General features: G+C 39.5%; 1 protein-coding gene across 1 annotated transcript in view; it reads left to right on the top strand.

The window, feature by feature from the left end:
• Zmat3 (zinc finger matrin-type 3) overlaps window positions 1-6,679 on the top strand; it is a 67,492-nt gene that overhangs the window by 25,007 nt on the left and 35,806 nt on the right. The window lies entirely within an intron of this gene.

Here is a 6,679-nt window from a genome sequence, read left to right as displayed (position 1 = left end):
AAAAAAAAAAAAAAAAAAAAAAAAAGACTCTTAGGAAAAAGAAACAAATAGATAATAGTACAAAACTTGCTTTTCAATGAATTAAGAGGCTCTAGCGGTATAAATGAAACAAATGTATTGAAATCTTTTTGAAACCACAGATTATATAATCTGAGATACTATTAGAACTCCCTACTTCCTATTTTTCTATCTTCTTTTTTTATGTTGTCTTAAACATTTAAAAGAAACTATGTACAATAAATTTTGACTGTATTTTATATAAGATAGGCACCACACAAATTTACATAGATCAGGAGTATAGATGGCTAAGGAGGGCTCAGGGCTGTGGGATATTTTCTCAGAGCATGAAAGTCAGAGTTCAGTTGGGGAAAAGGGTTCAGACTGCTAGATTAAGTGGACTTTTAAAAAAAGCTAAAATGCAGGCCTTTGCGTAGATAACCAAACACTGGGACCACCAATATTTCAAAAGTGCCATTTTGGGGTAGAGGGGGTACCTGGGATCAAACTCAGGATCTTGCGCTACCAGGCAGGTGCAGTACCACTGAGCTAAATCCCCAGCCCAAAGGTGCCATTCTTAAACACGGCTCCCATCTAGTCATCTATGTGGATTCTTGCTCATGACTTAGGAAGTACCATTCCCAACATGTCTTTCCCATCAGGCAAAGTTTGAAGCATATAAAATAAGAAACACATATTTCAACAGATATGTTGAGTCTTTAGTGAACAGAATAGCAAATGAAAAAAATTAATCAAAGAAGTCCAGCCAGTCACGTGTAAAACTGAAGGGTTGCTTATCTCCTGGATTTATTAGCTAACACTGTGTCATTTATTGAGAATACCACATCTCAAAAAACTTTGCTCTTTTACTTAGGCTGTTTAACAGGATGGTAAAAAATGACAAATTATGTGTTCTTAACCAAAAAGTGCAGCATGACTTCAATAAAAAATAGTTGGAGGATGGAAGAAAGTTGACCTTGAAGACTAATGGACCATTTGAGACCTTTTAATTTACATGTTACATAAGTTACAGCTTTAGTGGTAAAATCTCACTTTCTTGATTGAAAAATTTTTTTGACAGGTAATCCTCAGATTATAAAACACTGATTCTAGATTAGGGAGCCTCCCCATCTCCCTTTTGTCCTTAGTGACTTGTTCTTAACCAATGTCTGATGGTAGCCTGGAATTACTGCTTACATCCTGTTAGCCTTGTAGCTACATTTTAAGCATCTTCCTTTAATTATTTTCCTTCATAACTTACAATGTAGTAAGAACAAACAAGCAACAAACAAAAAAGATAAACAAACTTGCTTGTCATATTTATTCATATATTTATGAGGTCCTGAGATTTCCAAAATACTGTTAATCCAAGACAGAAGAGAAAACTGACAAGCAATTGATAAGCACACACAAAAAATGGTAGAGATAAGAATATACAGATACATAATGAATGGGTGTTTCTCTAAAATAATGTAGTTGGGCCGGGGATTTAGCTCAGTGGTGCCATAGCCTGCTTCGCAAGTGCAAAGTCCCGAGTTCAATTCCCGGTACCAAAATTAACAAATAAATAAATAAATGAATAAATAAAATTACATAGTAGCTACAAGGGTGAAGCGTCAGGAGGAAGGATGGTTTAACTTTTTTGTTATAATGAATTCACATGAGTAAGATCAACATAAAGACCCAAATGGAAGCTAATTAATCTCAGTAAGGAAGACTTAGTACAGAAACAAAAATTAACTCTAGTTAATTTTAGAATTAAAAATTCTAAGCAACTGTGCTTAGAATTGGCAGAGAAGGTATACAGGCCGAGAGAGAAAAGAATTTTAAATTAGGAAAAGAATATGCAGTTTTCAGGAGACAGCTCTCAGATTATAAAACCTTAACTGGGTAATCCAACAATTCAGAATATAGAAAGGGAAAGGTAATGCTATGTTAAAATTGCTAACTTTCCATATCACATAATGATAAATCTCCTCAAAAGGAAGAACATAGAATTATAGTAACAGTAGAAAATTATTGTAAATGCTCAAGTATAATCTAAGACTGTGGCAATTTTTCTATATGCCAGTGGTATTACTTAAAAGGAAATAAATTTCATTCACTAAAGTAAAAAAGTATATTTACTCTATTTTAATAATAGTAATAATATGTCAAATATCAAATATTGGATACCTATGAAGATAAAATGATCATTATAGAGTGACAGAAATATCCTAGTCTTTATAAGTAGCTCCTTCAGTATATTCACATTCTTATTAGGAGCTAATGTTCCCAGATATGAGCAACTAAGTTTTGTTTAACGTAGGTACATGCAAGTCAGCTTAGTCTAAGAATCCTTTAGTATAGGAGGTTTGGCCCCAATATTGTTTAGCACAGGAACAAGAATTATGCTGGCTCAGGGGCCAGGGATTTGGCTCAGTGGTTCTGCCGCCTGCCTTGTAAGTGCAAGAGCCCGAGTTTGATCCCTGGTACCAAAAAAGAAATAAAAAAGAATTATGCTGCTCATTTCTCAGACCCATAAAGGTACATACAGAGTCTGCCATAGATGAACCTAGGAAGGACTGGTAACTGACGTCACAGACAGACTATATAAACTGAGACCCAAAGATGAGTAAAAATTTTAAAGTGAAAAATGCTATAATTCAAAAACAGAGATAATGATGATGATGATGGTGCTGGGGACTGAATTTAGGGCCTCATGCATACCAAGTATTCACTTGATCACTGAGCTACACTCCTAGCCCCAACTTTAAGTGACAACAGGTTGACAATATCAAGTGCTTAGATAACCAATGAGGTTACTCTTGGAAAGGAAATTAAAGGACAAACAGACAGTTCTCAAAACATAACTGTAAAAATGCAATTATTAAAGAAATAAAATGACATTCTAGGGCTGGGGATTTAGCTCAGTGGTTCTGCTGCCTGCCTGGCAAGTGCAAGGTCCTGAGTTCGATCGATCCCTGGTACCAAAAAAAAAAAAAAGACATTCTACCATTTTATTTCCCAGTTGTAAATAAGAATAAATTTATAAAATAAGCAGTATTGTGTGTGAATAATGAGATCATCACATTCAGACAGTGCTTGGTGCAATATGGGTTGGTCATTGTTTTGGAAAGGCAATTTGACCTTTTAATGTATTGAAAGCCTTAAGAGTGCTCTTTCCTTTTGATTCATAGTCTAAGAATTTAATCAAAGAAAGGTTATGATTGCAGATCAAGATATATGAAAAAAGCTAAGAAATAGTGGAGTGCTATTTAGTGAAACATTGGAAAGAATCTTGGTTAATCTTGACTGTCAACTTGATTGGTTTGAGAGACAGACACCAAGGAGATGAGTAAAGCATACTTTTGGGTGTGTCTGGGTGGGTCGGGAGAACTTCACCTTGGGATTATGTCTAGTCTCTGGCCCCTTCCTCTCTGGATCTTTGTCTTTCTGCTTCCTGACGGCCATGAACTGAACAGTTTTCTTCTGCTGTGTCATTTCTGGCACAGGGCCAGCTAACCAAGGGCTGAAATCATGAGCCAAATAAATCTTACCTTCATTTTTATTTTTTTGCTTTTGAAAAGCTTTTCTTAACTTGTGTCAGATATTTTGTCACAATCGTGGAAAGGTGACTAATTCAACCTCAATGCCCCCAAATAAGTGAATGTTCAAATAAAGGAAGAAAGTTTATTTAGCTCACAGTTCTAGAGGTTAGAAGTTCAAGATTGGGTAGCTTCAATGGCAAGCAAGAGCCAAAAGCCATATTCATTCAGCTGTCCTTCCTCCCCTGACCTGTAAGGTCTTCAGCCTTCTCAAAGCTTCTTTGAATGGTTTAAAAGACCACAAATATTTGCAGAAGGAATTTGAAGGCGTTCCTCTGGCTCTACACGCCTACTTTACCCTAGCAGATTTCTTTCTTTTGGCTTATTGAGAGGAAACCCATGGACCTTTGTTACTTTTTTTTTTTTTTTTTTTTTTTTTTTTTTTGGTTTTTTGAGACTGGGTCTCACTACATAGTTGAGACTGACCTGGAACTCACTATGTAGCCCAGGCTCTTCTCGAACTCACAGCGATCCTCCTGCCTCAACCTCTTGAGTGCTGGGATTACAGGAGTGGGCCACCACGCTTGACCTTGGTTGCTTCTTTAAATCCCCACTGAGACTAGAGCAGAGATACCTTCTGCCTTTAGATCTTCAAATACATCCAGGAGTTCCATTTTGTATCTTTACATCTTCTTTCAAACTAATTCCAGGAATTGTGTGTGTGGTGGGTAGTACAAGTCCTTTCTTGGGATTTATATTTACCTCTAGGTTGAGAAGATTGGTTGGCTCGTATTTGTGGAAGATTGCAGTATTATTATTATTTATTTTTTTGGTACCAGGGATTGAACTCAAGTCCTTGTGCTTGTGAGGCAGGCAGTGGAACCACTGAGCCAAATCCCAGGCCCTAGTTCTATTCTTTTTTTTTTTTTATACTGGGGATCGAACTCCGGTCCTTGCACTTGTGAGGCAGATGGCAGAACCACTAAGAGGAATTCCCAGCCCTGACTGCAGTATTATTTAAATTAACCCATGCAACTTTACCCCCTCCCACCCAAGATTATAATCCATGCTCATTGCCGTATTGTTTGCCTGTGGAAACAGAAGATTTCACTGACTTAAGGTTTAGCTATAAAAAGACTTTGGCCAATGGAATTTGAATGGATGTGTCATGACACATTGGAGAAGCAGCTTTAAGATTTTTCACAAATTTCTCCAGCTCTTTGGGTCTTCTCATCTGCCATGAGAATTGTTCAAGTCTCAAGTACTTCTTCAGCCATGGAGCAGAACCTCAGCAGACCCATAGCATACTGTAATACAGTACAGGCAAGAAATAAACTTCCGGGGCTGGGGATTTAGCTCAGTCCCACCAAGCCTTCCTGGCAAGCACAAGGTCCTGAGTTGGATTCTTAGTACAAAAACAAACAAAACCAAACCCCAAAAAAACAAACTTTCATGGCCTTAAGCTGTTTTTCCCCCAGCAAATGTGATCTATATACTGTTTGTGGCCTATTTCTTTTTCTTCCAGCTCTTCAGGAGCCAAAACTCCTGAACTTCAGATGTTCCACATCAAAAGCTCTGATTTAGGAGACCATTGTCACTGCCATGAATTTAAAACGCTTATTAAATAAACATCTGGGAGTCACCTCCTTCTTTCTTGAGGCAAGGAAGGAAATGCCTTAGCTGCATGAGAAGAGTTTAAAATCAGGGTGGAGAACATGGAATTGTAGGTGTATAAACAAAAGCTAGGGGATAGGGCCTCTCAGCTAATTTTTTATTTTTATCCTAATTTACAAAACTGCATAAAACCATATAATATAAAATGTGAAAACTTCAAGACGACTTCCTTCTGCACTCAGGGAGTTTCTAGCTCAGGTTAAGTCGCTCTTTATGTAATTATAATGTGAGGGCACAAACACTGTGTGTCATCAAGGTGTGCAGAGAAAGGTGCTACCGCAGCTCACCCAAGACAATGCCATGAAGGACAGGCCTGACTTGGAAATGCGTGGAGAAGCATTCTGTATTCAAGAAGCAGACTGAGTTAAATCACAGGGCTTGCAAACTAGGCGGTGTGGAGAAAGCTTTTGAGTAAAGGGGAGGAGACTGGGGGAGGTCGGGTTAGAAAGATAAATCAAGGCCCAGTCATGATCTGCGTGGACCCTGAAGTTCTATAACTTGTTAGGTCCGCGTAGAAAAAGGGCTGGAGAGCGCATTCAGCCACATTTATTATTTTAAAAAGAATGTTGCTGTTTAAAATTCTGACACATAAGCTATACGTACATAACGTTGGAAAAAGAATTTAGACGATGTGGGTTATTTCCCCTTGGAAAATAATGGCCGATGTACATTAGCTGTATGTTCACTCAACAGTCTTACCTAGGAAGTCACCACAGATGTGTTGTTGGTGGTATTAGGTGGTGAGTGAGGCAGAAAACAACAACAACGAAGAAACTGCCTTAATTTCTAACAGCAGTTTACCTCCTATCAGGGCACATCTTACTACTTACATTTTGTTGACATTTTAATTAACGACTGAAAACAACCACACAACTGTGTGAATTTACTTGATGGCACAGAACTGGACTCTCGACATGGTTAAAATGGTAAATTTATGTAATGTTTAGTTTGTCACAGAAGAGAAAGCATCAGCGGCAAATCTTCATATGCTGGAAGTATCCAAGAGTAGACGTTCACAGCTCACGGACGCCTCAGTGTCTACCCTGAAGATGCCCAGCTTGGCTAGGAAGGATGTGATGACCCGTCAGCAGCCTCTTCCCGTCTTTGAGGCGAGGGTCTGAGGGTCGGGAGATCGCCTCCCGCATCTCCTGCTCACTTCAGTGCGGTTCCGAGCGGTGTGAGGCCCCGAGCGGCAGCCGCGCTTCCCCCTCCAACCTGGCGCGGAAGCGGGGAGAGGCGCAGTCGGGAGGCTCTGTAGCAGAGTCCTGGAGATTCCCGCAGCTCCACCCTGCCGCTTCAGCCGGCAAGCAAGCGGCTCGGTTAACAAAAAAAAGTGTTTGGATCTCCTTAAGGGAGGTGAAAGTTGCAGCAGCTCTAACCGGGCTTCTGCTGGGAATCAACTTTCCGGGGTGCACGACGCGCGGCTCGGGGGCTCTGCGCGGACTGGCGGCGCCGCAAGCTGCCCGGACTCGCTCCTTTGT

Source organism: Fukomys damarensis, unplaced genomic scaffold, assembly GCF_012274545.1.
Source record: "Fukomys damarensis isolate Sample0158 unplaced genomic scaffold, DMR_v1.0_HiC HiC_scaffold_12, whole genome shotgun sequence".
In the NCBI taxonomy this organism is placed as follows: Eukaryota; Metazoa; Chordata; class Mammalia; order Rodentia; family Bathyergidae; genus Fukomys; species Fukomys damarensis.
The sequence above is the reverse complement of the archived record's forward strand: the minus strand, read 5'-3'. Positions and strand labels throughout refer to the sequence as shown.